This window comes from Equus przewalskii, chromosome 1 (genome assembly GCF_037783145.1).
Source record: "Equus przewalskii isolate Varuska chromosome 1, EquPr2, whole genome shotgun sequence".
Taxonomy (NCBI): domain Eukaryota; kingdom Metazoa; phylum Chordata; class Mammalia; order Perissodactyla; family Equidae; genus Equus; species Equus przewalskii.
In genome coordinates, this window is record NC_091831.1 from 168,880,583 (window position 1) to 168,893,734 (window position 13,152).

General features: G+C 41.7%; 1 protein-coding gene across 15 annotated transcripts in view; it reads left to right on the plus strand.

Moving 5' to 3' along the window:
- Positions 1–13,152, plus strand: part of AKAP6 (A-kinase anchoring protein 6) — a 503,988-nt gene that overhangs the window by 155,146 nt on the left and 335,690 nt on the right. The gene's annotated exons all lie outside the window — the stretch shown is intronic.

The following is a 13,152-nucleotide window of genomic DNA, read 5'->3' on the forward strand; positions in this document are numbered from 1 at the left end:
CCTTTATGGCAAACAATGGATTCTGGTATGATGGGGAAGGGCAGTATTCTCTTCCCAGAATGAGTCCTTTCATCCAGGTACAATGCACCATGCAGAACAAAGGGGCTTTTACAAAAACTCAACTAAAGTTCAGACATTAAAAAAATGTCTGTGGCTTCTAGAACCCTTAAAAAGCCTGACTGTGGTAATAATGAAATGGAGGTGCTGGTAAAGAGTGCTACTAATAGAGATTTTGGCCCAGGGACCCCAAAATACAGTGAATCTTGCCCTGCCATAGCGACTCCTCTCTTCCAGGTTCCTGAGGGAAACGCATGCTCAGGTCAGTGACCAGCAAAGCAAGGCAGATTTATAACCCATCAGGGCATTGGCCCCAAACCCCAGTGTCTTTTCTAGTCAGTTAGATGTGATCCTTAGGAGAATTCCTTTCCCTAAGCTCGTTCATCCTAAATGGTCGGAAACCAAAGACCAAACTGATTCTTGGATCTTAACAGTTAAATGGCTTATAGGATGCAGCCATCAGCGAGAGGAAAAGACAGGTAGTTAAAAGAGAGCATGAGCCCCAAAGCCTAGAGCAGAGCTGGCTCAGCCTTCTCAGGCTGGTTCAGCAGATCCTGGGCCCAGCTGCTGCATGAGAGTGTCCAAGAGAGTGAGGAAGGGGGTTGGGGAGAGAGAGAGAAAATGAAAGAGCCAGAAAGGCAAGGTGGCTGGGCTTCTCCCAGGTCGTGCAGGCTGGGGTGGTCTTCTTTCTACACGTTCTTGGGCAGGAGAAGTAGAAAGGGTAGCAGAGAGATGGCTGGGAACCAGCTTCAGTGGAATGCAAGCCTGGCCGGTTTCCCCGCTGTGGCAGCAGAGAATGATGTGTCTCTGCCCCATAAACACAGTTCCTTTCATCAGAGCAGCAGCTGTGCAACTCCTGGAGGCTACTGGGAGATGGAATTCAGCGGGCTCCACTTCTCCCCTGTGCTCCACTCTTCCCTCCAATGCTGCACGGACAGGGGGCTCCCGTAAGGAAATACAGGGTTCCGTTTGTAAGGAAAGTTGACTGCTCCTTTCCAAATTCTTTCAGATTTACACAGAAAAGATGGTAAATGATAAAGGAGAATGGTTTTTTGTTTTTTCTTTTTGTGAGGAAGGTTGGCCCTGTGCTAATCTTCCACTATTTTGTATGTGGGATGCTGCCACAGCGTGGCTTGATGAGTGGTGTGTATGTCCATGCCCTGGATCTGAACCCACAAACCCCAGGCTCCTGAAGAGGAGCACAACCCAACCACTACACCACTGGGCCAGCCCTCAGTCTCTGATTTTATAGTAAACATAATTTTCTTAAAGAAGCTATCCCTGATCCCTATTCTTGAAACACCCATGCCCTCCCCGAGCAAAATGATCCAGTCCATTATTCACCTTATTTTTGAACGGTTCTTCATCGCTAGCTGCAGTTGTCTTATTTATTTGTTTCCTCTTTTGCGTTAGCCCCAAGGACCTCAAGTGTCTAATTCTCCACTGTATCCCTGTTGCCTAGGACAAAGACCGGGCACTTGGTGGAGGCTCAGATCACATCAGTGATTGGCTGGATGAGTATCCCATACTCAGTGGTTGATAGATGAGTCCGAGTCTGTATAGTCAGTGCCTTCCCTTTCCACAGACAGGCTTGCGGTGGAAGTCACATAAAGGAAGGCTGCTCACTGAGGACTGAATTAGGACAAAAGCACTGAGTGAATCAAGGTCCAGGTGCATTCGGGGCGTTTCTCTCCCAGGGAGGCGAGTCAGTGAGTGGTTCAGAAGTCTTGGAGGTCTCGCCTGAGGCGTCTGCCCAGGAGAGTCTGCTCTTCTTTCTGTGGGTGGCTGTGCCTGGGCCCCTTCCACCCACCCTTCTGTTTCCCTCTTTCTTTCTTTAGCAAGGATTTTGGTCAGTAAGCTCACTCTTAGGTCCTCTAGACCTGGAGCCACCCTTTTTCTTTAAAAGTCACTTTGCTTATGTTGTGGTCATTGTGTTTATCTTAAAGATCAGCACAAGTTTATTTGTTAGAGACCACTCTTATCAACCTTATTTCCAACTTCTTAGGGGAAGTTTTATTGTAACCCCCAGGATGAACTCCAAGCCACTATTATAAAGTTCCCATGTTGGGTAGGAGCAAGTGATTGTTCTAGAGAGCGAATAAAAACATCTAACCTTAAGATTAAAATATGAAAACAATGCAATATGTTATACTGTGAGTTTTTTTCCATTATTTTTTAAACTGAAAATGTAATCCACTTATTTTGCCTCTTAGCTTCCAGATGTTCTTTAGGAAGAAGTAGGAGAAGCCAGCTGACCCATTTTTGGAGTCTTCCTCTCCCTCCGCAGCCTCATTTGGATTCAGAGGCTGTGCTCTGCAGAAAAACTGGACCGAGAACCTTAAAAGGTTTTTGACGTTAACTGAAACTTCCGGTCTTGATGAATACATTTGGGTGCTAATAAATAGGCACATTAGGCACCTCCGCTTCCTGATTAGCAGTCTTCTTAGAGAGAATATTATTTGTATTCCTGGCAGCATGATAGCAGGAAAGAGGCAAGGCTTAGGCTATCCAGCATAGGCTGAATGATGTGGCTGGATGACCATAGAAGTCTTGAAGTGGCTTAGCTGGAATCAGTTCCCCAAATAATCCGCTATAGAAAAATTTCACTCTCAACCCCCTCCAGATGAGATTTGTGTCTGTATCCTCGATTTGGGCCTGATTCTCAAAGCTAGAACATTCAACAGAGCCTCTGTTGACAAGATGTTCTGACTGAGCTTTACCCAGACTGAGACGCCCCTGACATCTGGAGTTAATCCATATACCCAGTAACCCACATGGGGTCTGGAGGGCTTGCTGGGCAAAAGGCTTCAATCCTTTCCGCAGTTGGAGTTGGCACGTCAGATGTGCCTGATAGCCTCAAGACGATGGAAGTCCTGGGATGGTGGAGCGCTTAGGAGAGGATTCGCCCTCATCATGGGGCAAGGAGTCTGTCCCAGTGCAGGAGGGAGGGGAGTGGTGGTTTATGGTAAAGTGTGTTCCCATCCTTGAAACCCATCCTGAGCAGCCACCTGGGCAGTGTGGGTACTCAGTGAGGAGAAAGGGCAGGGGGTGTGATTCGGAGGGCCTGTCCTGGCTGACTCTCTGCCTGGGCTTTTCCTCTCCCCTTGTTCGGCAGGTATAGAGGGGAGTATGTTCTCTTTCTCCCACTGCTGCAGCATGGCTAGCTGAGCTCTGCCTGAGGTGGTACCTAAGTGGCAGCTGTGGAGTACAGGGCCTGCTGGCTGTGACAGTGAGCAATACTCAGGATTGATTCTTGGGCATTATCTAAAACATGCCCTAGAATTCTCAGCAATTCTTGATAAAGGGAACTCTTGAGTAGAACTAAATTTCTTTTTTCTTTTTTTTGAGGAGGTTAGCCCTAAGCTAACATGTGCTGCCAATCCTCCTCTTTTTGCTGAGGAAGACTGGCCCTGAGCTGACATCCATGCCCATCTTCCTCTACTTTATACGTGGGACACCTGCCACAGCATGGCTTGACAACAGGTGCATCGGTCTGCACCTAGGATCCTGGCTGTCGAACCCCAAGCCATGAAAGTGGAGTGTGCACACTTAACCAGTGTGCCACCAGGCTGGCCCCGAGTAGAACTAAATTTCTGATATCAATAGTTTGAAGCTTGGAGGATTCTGATCGTAATGTTAATATGACCATGTGTTAAAGCCTGAAACATTCAATTTATACCATCTTTGAGAGGTTTCCAATTTCTAACACATCTTAAGTTAAATAAGCACCAGTTTAAGATTGAAGATCAAATATCTTTGTTTTTTGGGAAGAGTAGTTATTTTCCTTTTTGCCTTTCAGACCTCTGTTTTTCAAGAAGTAGGTCTCAGTCCATGAGTGGGTTGTGAAATTGGCTTAATGAATTAAAGAGCTAACAATGAAATAGAATTACCCGAAGTAAGGATAAACTCTATTTTGTGAAACTTGGTTTTAGTTATAGACTTATATTATATACATGCTTGGTCATGAGGTAGAATTTATGTCTTCCTCTGAGTCAAGGCCAGAGCAGTTTGATAGTTACTGCTTTAGACCCCTCTCAACTCTCCTTAGTATCTTTGACATGCATTTTAATTTTGGAACATATTATGGAAGTAAATGTAACCTCGTGCCAATTTTGGCAACATCCCTTTTTTTGGTGCTTATATGGGATCAGAACTCACATGAGATTCCCATTAAATTGGCAACCCCAAAAGCATATTCCAAATCTCAGGAAACTGGAAAATGAAGCTGATTTCTCTGTTGGTGGGTATGAGGATGTTATTTTTTTTTGTTTTTCCAAAGCCCAGATTTGTGTCTGTAATGTCTTTTTTGGTTGATGTGTCTTCCTTAGGGCTATCTTCTCAGGAAGGCTGGATACTAGGTGCCAAGCACCTTGGGAGTGTGGTTTCAGCGTAGTGCTTATCAGTGGAAAGGCTTTTCCTGCTGTTAGTGCGTAGATTGTGTAAGAATGTTTGGGATCATCAACCAATGAAAATGGATGAAATAAAAAAAGAACGTTTAATGTTTGAAAGGCTAATTTGAGATATTTAGGAGACCCAATTATGTGGAAAATCTACGTCAATTATTGAGTAATTATCTCCTCACCTACCTGCAGCCACACATCCAATGCTGGAAAATGGGTTAAGTGCTAAATAAATACTTTTTGATTGTTGAATGATTCATGCGTTTTCATCATGATTTGGGGAGACAATCTAACAGTCTCAGAGCTAACACATGTTTTATACTACGTGTGAACACTCTTGGTTAATACATGGGAAGGGTGACATGGAAAATTTAACTTTGGTAGTTTCTGACACATGTTATTATGGAAGATCTTTGGGTACGCATGAACCTTAGCCACACACGCTAATGTATTTGGAGCTTGGGGTGGAAGCATTAATTTTCAAGATTGCCCAACAAGTCTATCAGCTTGTCCAGCTGTGTAGTTTTTAATTAGCAATAGTAGCATGGAAAATGAGGATTAACAGAAACTTCAAAATTTGAAAGAAACCATGAAAACAGGGTTTAGAGAGAAGTAATAAATGTAAAATGATTTTAAAATGAGTCTAATGAGAAAAGTCTGAAGAAATGTCATTATTTTGATTAGAGAAGTGTTATTGGAATTTGTTACTTAAAAAGTGGTTTTAAAATAATGTTAGCATGGACTATCATGGAGGAACAATAGCCATCAGTTTTTATGGTCTCGGGGGGTTAGATATTTGCAGAGGCAACCCACCAGAGGTAGCATATGACTTAACTCTCCCCTTGCCCAGAGGGTTTTTGGTTCAATAGCATTCACTGAATGTCTGATATGTACCAGGAGTTTTTACTTACAATATTTTACTTAATCCTTACCGTAACCCCCTATTAGAGATGAGGAAAAGGAAACTGAGTCTCAGAAAGGTTGGTAGGTGATCAGCTTGGGAGTCAAACGATGCTTTTTGAACGTCAAATCTAATATTCCTTCTACTTTGGGGCAGTGGCCTCATGCCCCTCTACAAGTGTGAGAAATTTTACTGGCTATGAAGCATATGATGACAGCTCTGGTTTTCTGGTACTAAAGGCAGTTCAGCTGAATGGATGTGAGGATGGGGGGACTCATTGTTTCTTTTTTTTAAGAAGAAAATCTAACCTATGTGTATTTTAATTCATCACAAGTAGGAATGTGAGGGTTTTGAAGTGGGGACATAAATGAAATCCTGGGGTCTCTCTGAGCAGGGGTCTTCATAGCTGCTGTGAATGAGGGAGAGAACTTGTTTTCTTTCTCTTTGTTATTTGCTGCTACCTTGCCCACTCTCCCCACTTGAAAATTTTGCGTCTCAAAAGAGAGAAATGTGATCTAATTAAAGTAAAATGGTACTAGTGTGTGAATTACTAGTATCCTATCATGGAAGTAGGTGGAACAAAAGATGAACATCTCTAATGAGAAATGTTTTCACATCAGTGGATTTCCGGGTCTGGCATGTTCAGAGACAGCGGTTCTCATCCTTGGCTGCACAGTAGAATCTTCTGGGAAGCTTTAAAAAAAACCCATTTCCCAGGCCACGTTCCAGACCAGCTCCATCAGAATCTAGGTTTGGACCCAGGCATCAGTACTTTTAAAGACTGTTCAGGTGATTCCAAAGCGCAGCCGGCGCTGACAACCCTGGAAGGAGATGTTTTGAGCAGAGGGGTTTTGCATGCATCTTGCTTGTTCCATGCATTCTCCCTTTCCTCCCAAAAAGACAGGCAGGAATTTAACGTCATTTATTTAGGAGCAAAGACTCCTATGCGACTCTTTTGAACTCCTTCAGTTTCTCAAGTGACATCATAAAGTCAGTACAAACAATAAGAGGGAATAAGTTCATACAGCCTATATGTTTTAAATGTACTATTATGTTATTCTCTTAAGTTTTTATATACAAAAGAAAAATTGAATCCAGATAAATTAAATGTTTCTGTCTCAGTTCCTTCTCACAGCAACTTTTTGAACTAGAAATCATTTTACAGAGCAGTCCAGGCACAGGGTTGCCCACCTATAGTGGTGCAGGTTATATATGTATGGCACCTTGAGGTTGTGCAGTGCACCACCTGCACAACTTCCCATGGCTGCCTTGCATAGGCGTGAGAGATAGCCTGAGCAAAGCGTGCTTTGAATATGAAAGACAAAAAGGCCTCTTTCCCTGGAGCCCAAGGAATGGTGGTGACATATACTATTAAGCTTAGTGGAGACACATTTTGAAGGACTATAAATACTTCAAATGCCTCAGAGGAGTCTGGACTTGATCCAACAGTCATAAAGACATCTACGAACAAAGGAATAACGTGGTGAAAACCGGCGTCTTAAGATGAGTTTGCAGGTATATGCTTGGTGATCTGGGGAGGGGAGAGGTGTGAGACAGTCATGAGGATGCTCCGTAGATGACGCAGGGTGGTTGGCTTGGGTGGTGGAAGTGGGAAGCAAGAAGTCCGTCAGACCTGTTGGCTGATGCAAACCCAGAGCGGCAGCGGGGGAGTCAGAGGTGACTGGTTCTCTGTGGCTTAATTTGCCCTTATCAGGCTCAAACTGAACTGCTATGTCTACTGTCACTTGGTGTTAGGACTGAAGGCTGTATTTCGTTGTATAAATGTGAATAGAATAAAAAGGAACAGAATAGAAATCTCTCCTCTGTTCATTTTAGCAGCGTGGCTTTTATTAGTGAGCTTTTTAGTGTAAGCTGCTTCTCTTGTTCTGTGATACCTGAATGCACCAATTTTCTTCGTTATTCAAATGAGGCAAATTTGCCAAATACAACATTAAATGGAAAATGAATATGTAAAATGAGAATGGAAAGTGATGTGCTCTTCTCCCGAGGAAGAGGGGATGGTATGAGGTCCACGGGAGAATTGATTCACCAGGACGGAAACTGGCCTTGGGCAAATTATGAAGAAAGTCTTCAGTGCTTCTTGCAGCTTTCCCTCTTTCCAGAAATCTAATTTCTCTCCGAAGACCCTGTAAAGTACTTCGAACAATAGTGTTAACAGTGGCTGCAGCTCAAACTTTTGCCTCTGCCAAGGGGATTAGTACTATCACATGGGCCAAAGGAATGGGTCTCTGCAATTGTGGGAGTCAGGCTTTGGTGACAGATGGGGAGAGGTTCTCCAAATAACACCACAGAAGGAGACTACCTCTTTAAGCTTGTGTCTGTGCCCCCAGCCTGGAAATAATTTAACTAGGAGTGATGTGTTGTTTTAACAAATATTTTAACTGCAGTGTTTACCTCCTTTAGCTTCCGGCTGCCCGCCCAGATAAAGTCCAAACGCCCGGGCACGTCCTCTGAGTTCCTTCACAGTCTGGACCCAGCTGGCCTATTGTTCCTTCCGACCTTTCTTTTCCTGCACCTCTAAAAAGCCAGGCCCTTTCCGAAATCCATGCCTTGGAGCATGGTTTCTCTCTCCTTGGGAAATCACCTCACTCCTTACCCCAAACTTCTCTTTCTGGGAAAATTGCTATACATCCTCTGAATCACAGTGAGAAAGTCACCCACCTGGTGAAGGCATTTTGAAGGCCAATCTGGTCAGCCGTTCTGTGGGTTCTCCCATATTTTCATATGGTACTTCCTGTAGCATGGTGGTGCACACAGCATTCAATTCGACTTATTACTACTAAGGCTGTTATGAGGAATCCTGTTTTTTCTATTCCGTAAATATCTACTTCTGTTAATACATTTATGACTTTGAAATCAGGACAGAAGAAAACAATCAGCATATAATACATTTCACTTGATTATTGTGTTGATCGAATATAAATTGTATACTTAGGTCTGTGAATAATTGGCAAATCTTCCTTAGAGAGAGTTAGTTTCCACATCTACTCTGGACATCTAAAGGCATGTACATTTTCATTTTGTTTGACCTTTGACAGGACATCCTGAACACTTTGTGCTTTAGGGGTATGATTTGAGGGGGAAAATCCTCACCTCAAAACTCTGTTTGAAATTTCAAAGATGGTGCCTCAGTGAACATTTAAGGTAAAGCATGTTGGAAATGAAAACTTGGTGTCATTAAAGAATAGTTACTGCAAGGAGACATTCAAAGATGATGAGGTATTTTAGCTTCTTTATTTGAGTTTTTCTGTACCATGTTTTGTATAGACAAATTTGTGTAAGTGGGTACACATATAGCTCAGTATCATGGCAAAAACTATTAAACACTCACAGGACTTGATGATTTGCTGGGCTCTGATGAAATGTGTTAGCTCCAGTAGTTCTCCTCGGGTGTATGTCTGTCAGTCTGGTCTTCTACAGTGGGTAATGAACTAGATGAACCAAAATGGAGCTCAATCTGCATGGGTCAGTACCGGGCTGGCTGTACTTTTTGTGCATATGATTAGATGCATTCCTTTTCATGTTTCTCTTTTCGGCTTCTTGTGATCTATATATATCTTTTCTTAATTAGTTGTAAACCTGAGGTGTCTATATTTTAAAAAAATAATATTTCTTTTTAAACTTTCATAAGTTGTAGACATATAAAAATATATTATGTTAGGAAAAATGGTGAATCTTTTTCTCAAAGCTGGTGGACACGTGTTTTGTTACTGTTGTTTGTTTTGGATTTTAAAAATTGTTGAGCTTAGCTTTTCCTGAAGATCTACAAGAAATTATATTTTTTGTCTGCCACAGGATCATAAATAAGAACAAATATTTCACAACTGTTTAATGTGGTTATCCTAAAATTCAATACATCTTTTAAAATGCTATTCCATAAATGTGTTGCAGGTTTCCAGAAGAAATTTATTGAAGCTCAAAGCACAAGGCTTTATAAAGACTATGCGTTCATGTAATAGAATTTTACAGTCTCTGCTTTTACTTTAAAAAGCAAATGCGGTATATTTTATCCCTCATCAAACTTAAGTTCTTTTGTTCATTTTAGTTATTGATAGTTTTGTAGATTTATTAGCCAAAGATACTAAAAAAAAAAAATTCCAAACTGAAGCTGTTTAAGAGGATGATTATGCATCTCTTATATCATGACCCCAGCTAGAATTGCCACATGAATTCTACACTCTCAACTATTCTCATCCACATCTGACTTCAAACCAGTGATCCAGGGCCCAGCACCCACTCCTCTCTCGGTTCCCAGCCTTCCCGGACGCTCCCAGCCCAGGCTGCTCCAGGAGCTCCTGTTCTCTCGATCTGTAATTGGGCACTACTGTTTACTACTTTACATTCTTATTTGCTTTTTCATATATCGTTTTCTGATCTCCTCAAACAGGGCTCCAAGCTTTTTAAGGGCAGGTTTTCCCACTTCTTTTGTATAAAACTGCAAACATATTTGGTGAGCCGATTGACTGAATCCTCACATTATCATTTTTAACTTTTCTGTTTGCTCTCAATGGCATTAGCACGCCAGCGAAACCATAACTTCTCATGGATATTTCAGTGGAATAATAAAATACATTCATAAGCATTTTTAAATTAGTATAATTTTCACAGAAAATTGGGGTTAACCCTTGGCCAAAACAAGGAGAATTTTGGTGGAATTAGCTCAGAGCAAAATTTGACATTTTTCTTAATAAAAATGAGGTGATGAGCAATCTTAATTAAGTTCCTTCAAAGACAAGGCTCCAGTTAATATAAACCAAAGTTTGGGCCAAATTAAATCTCTGAACACTGTGCAAGTCCTTTATCAGTTCAGTTATTCTAAATCTGCAGTGTAATATGTATTCATATTTGAAAGGAAGTGGAATTATGAATCTAACTCCATCTTGGACCACTTGGCAGCTTAATATTCATTTGCATCCATTCTCTGTCTGCGAGAGAGCTGGTAAGGAAATGTGCTCGCTCGTGACATTCTCTCTAACAGCTCCGACAGTGGGAGTCTTGGTTTCAAAGGTTAAAACAGGTACACTGATGCATTTAAATCAGTCATAAATCTACCCATACACACCGCTTTTTCTGTAGTAAGGAGCAAAGGGGAAGAACTAAGATGAAATGCACTGACATCTTGATTAACGATGCCCAGGACCAAAGGTCCTCTTACAGGGGAGGAAAAACATCTATAAATCAGGTGAGCTGAGTGGTTTTTGTTTGTGGTTGGATAACAACAATACCAGTGGCAGCTTCTCTTTGTTCTCAACTGCCTGGAGTAGAACCAGAATCTGTCGTCCAAGTTCTGTCACTAACCTTATGATGTGGCATCACCTCTCTTTTCTGGGTCTCAGCTTCCTCGTTTATAAAATGAGGGAACTACAGGACTCCTTCCAGCCCTAACATTTTGCAAAGATAACCAGGCATACCCTAAGAAAACTGTAAATTCTGTCAGTTTTTTGGCCTCAATCCCCAATCTCCATTTCTACATCTGGTTGAGGACGTTTCCTTCCTCTTAAAGTTTCTCAAGCCTTTCAGTCTTCCGGTAATAATAATGACCAGCTACCTAGCATTTAAGCTTACTTTCCTCAAAGTGGTTTGCAAGCGTTATCTCAATTAATCCTTACAACACTACCTGGACCTTTGGTGAGGGACTTGAGGCACAGAGAGGTTAATTGACTTGCCTGAGGTCGCATATCATACTTGATTCCACAGTTTTGTGTTTAGTAGAAAATAGCCACCTGGATTCTTGTTTGCATTAGGTTTCTTCACATCCATCAGTGTCAGGGGCTTTGGGGAGCCACCTAGTCCCGGGTAGGTGGTGGGATTGCGGGAGAGATCTTCACCTTGAACAGTTAACTCCTGGTCTGCTCTTTGATGCCTGAATTTTCTCTACGCTTCACAAAGGCTTTCTTTCTATAATTAGAGATGAAACATTAAATATAAATGTCTTTGGGATAAGTAATGTATTGGCTTACACGCTCATCAAGAATAAATACCAGAGGCTTTCTTAGAAAAGGTTTTCCGAGGGGCTGGCCCAGTGGTGTAGTGGTTAAGTTCGTGCACTCCACTTCGGTGGCATGGGGTCCGTGGGTTTGGATCCTGGGCGCGGACCTAGCACCGCTTGTCAAGCCATGCTGTGGTGGCATCCCACATAAAGTAGAGGAAGATTGGCACAGATATTAGCTCAGCAACAATCTTCCTCAAGCAAAAAGAGGAGGATTGGCAACAGATGTTAGCTCAGGGCCAATCTTCCTCACAAAAAAAAAAAAGCAAAGAAAATATTTTTTTGATGGAGGAGAGAGCTCTGGGCCCATAAAGGGTAAATGGAAAGGAAAGGCTTCAGAAAGAGGCCCTGCCGATAAACTGCCGGTTTTTACCTTGAGTCATATGGCTCGAGGATTGCTAACCTAATTCAAGCAGAGGAAGACAGATTCTAAGCACAGCGGGCAGTAACTGCTAAAACAGTTGAAGGTATTCTTCAAACTGGGTTGAAGCTGTCTTCTAGAGTTTTTAGGGCATATTGGGATGTCTGCTCCCTTTTCTTGATGGTGGCTCGTTTAGTTCAAGCTGCCTCAGAGATTTCAGAAGCACAGTGGAAGCAATGAAAGCTTGGTGCCTCATTAGTATCAAACAGCTTGTAATGCTGGAGTGGGAGCTCCTCAAATCAGTGGCACTCAGTTGTCATCCCTGCCCTCATGCCTCCCCCATTCCTGCTGGCCCAGTGCTGGAGCGAGGCAGACTGGAAAGCCCCCAGGATTTGGAGATGGCAGGCCTGGTTCTGATCCTGTCTCTACTACCCACTACAAATTAGACACCAAGCAATTCAGTAATTTCTATGAGCCTTAATTTCCTTAGCTGTAAACATCTTCCTCTAAAGGCTATTATAAAAATCAGCTAAGATCATTCTTTAGAGGAACTTGGAAATCCCTTAGGAGCTACATAAATGTTAATAGTTCTGATTATGGTTATTATTTCCCAGTCTGAACACTGCCTGCTGCATTTGTGACTGTGACAGGGTGAATTAACAAAAACATGCGTGTGTTGATGTGTGTTAGATTTGGGGGAACTGTGTATACTTCCAATCATAATACACTCTCTATAATTTGCTTTTGACCATTAAAACACAATAAAATATAGCCTTAATTAACAAGGGGTGCAAGGGGCGGGACATATTTCAGTTGACATTTTTAGTTAACAGAATGAAATAAAAACTAATTTGATTTTTTATTATGCTAAAAATTTTCTATGTATTCCCAAATTTCAAGTGCATAGTGCTGAACATACCTAAATCTTTCACAGGATTAAGGACACTTCAGCTTTTGAACTTATCATCTGGAATATCATTTTCACAAAATTGAGCAATGTAGATTTGGATGTAGTAAGAGATTTATGCTAAAAGTTTCCTCCTTCCTTCAATATCCTTTTTTGAAATTTATATTTTTTTCCTAAAAAGTGGAGTAAGAGGAGGATTCAGTTAATTGAAGACCTTGGTTAATTATAGTTTTACTGTTAAGAACGCTACAATCTGGTTGTATTTGGTCTTTAAGAAGGGTTCTTTAAATCGCAAATAGAGAAAAAGAAGCCTTCTATATGAGTATGTTTACTAAATTTTGTTTATAATAGCAAAATATTCAGAAAAAAATGGGGAAAGTGGTTATTATGTTTCATCTATCTAATAATCTGGTAGTGGAAAAAATTAGTTGTTGTGGGCTGGGGGGGAATGTTGCCTTAGATTTGCACATAGATTAGAGTTTGGAAGTACCTATGACCAAGCAAACGTCTATCTTG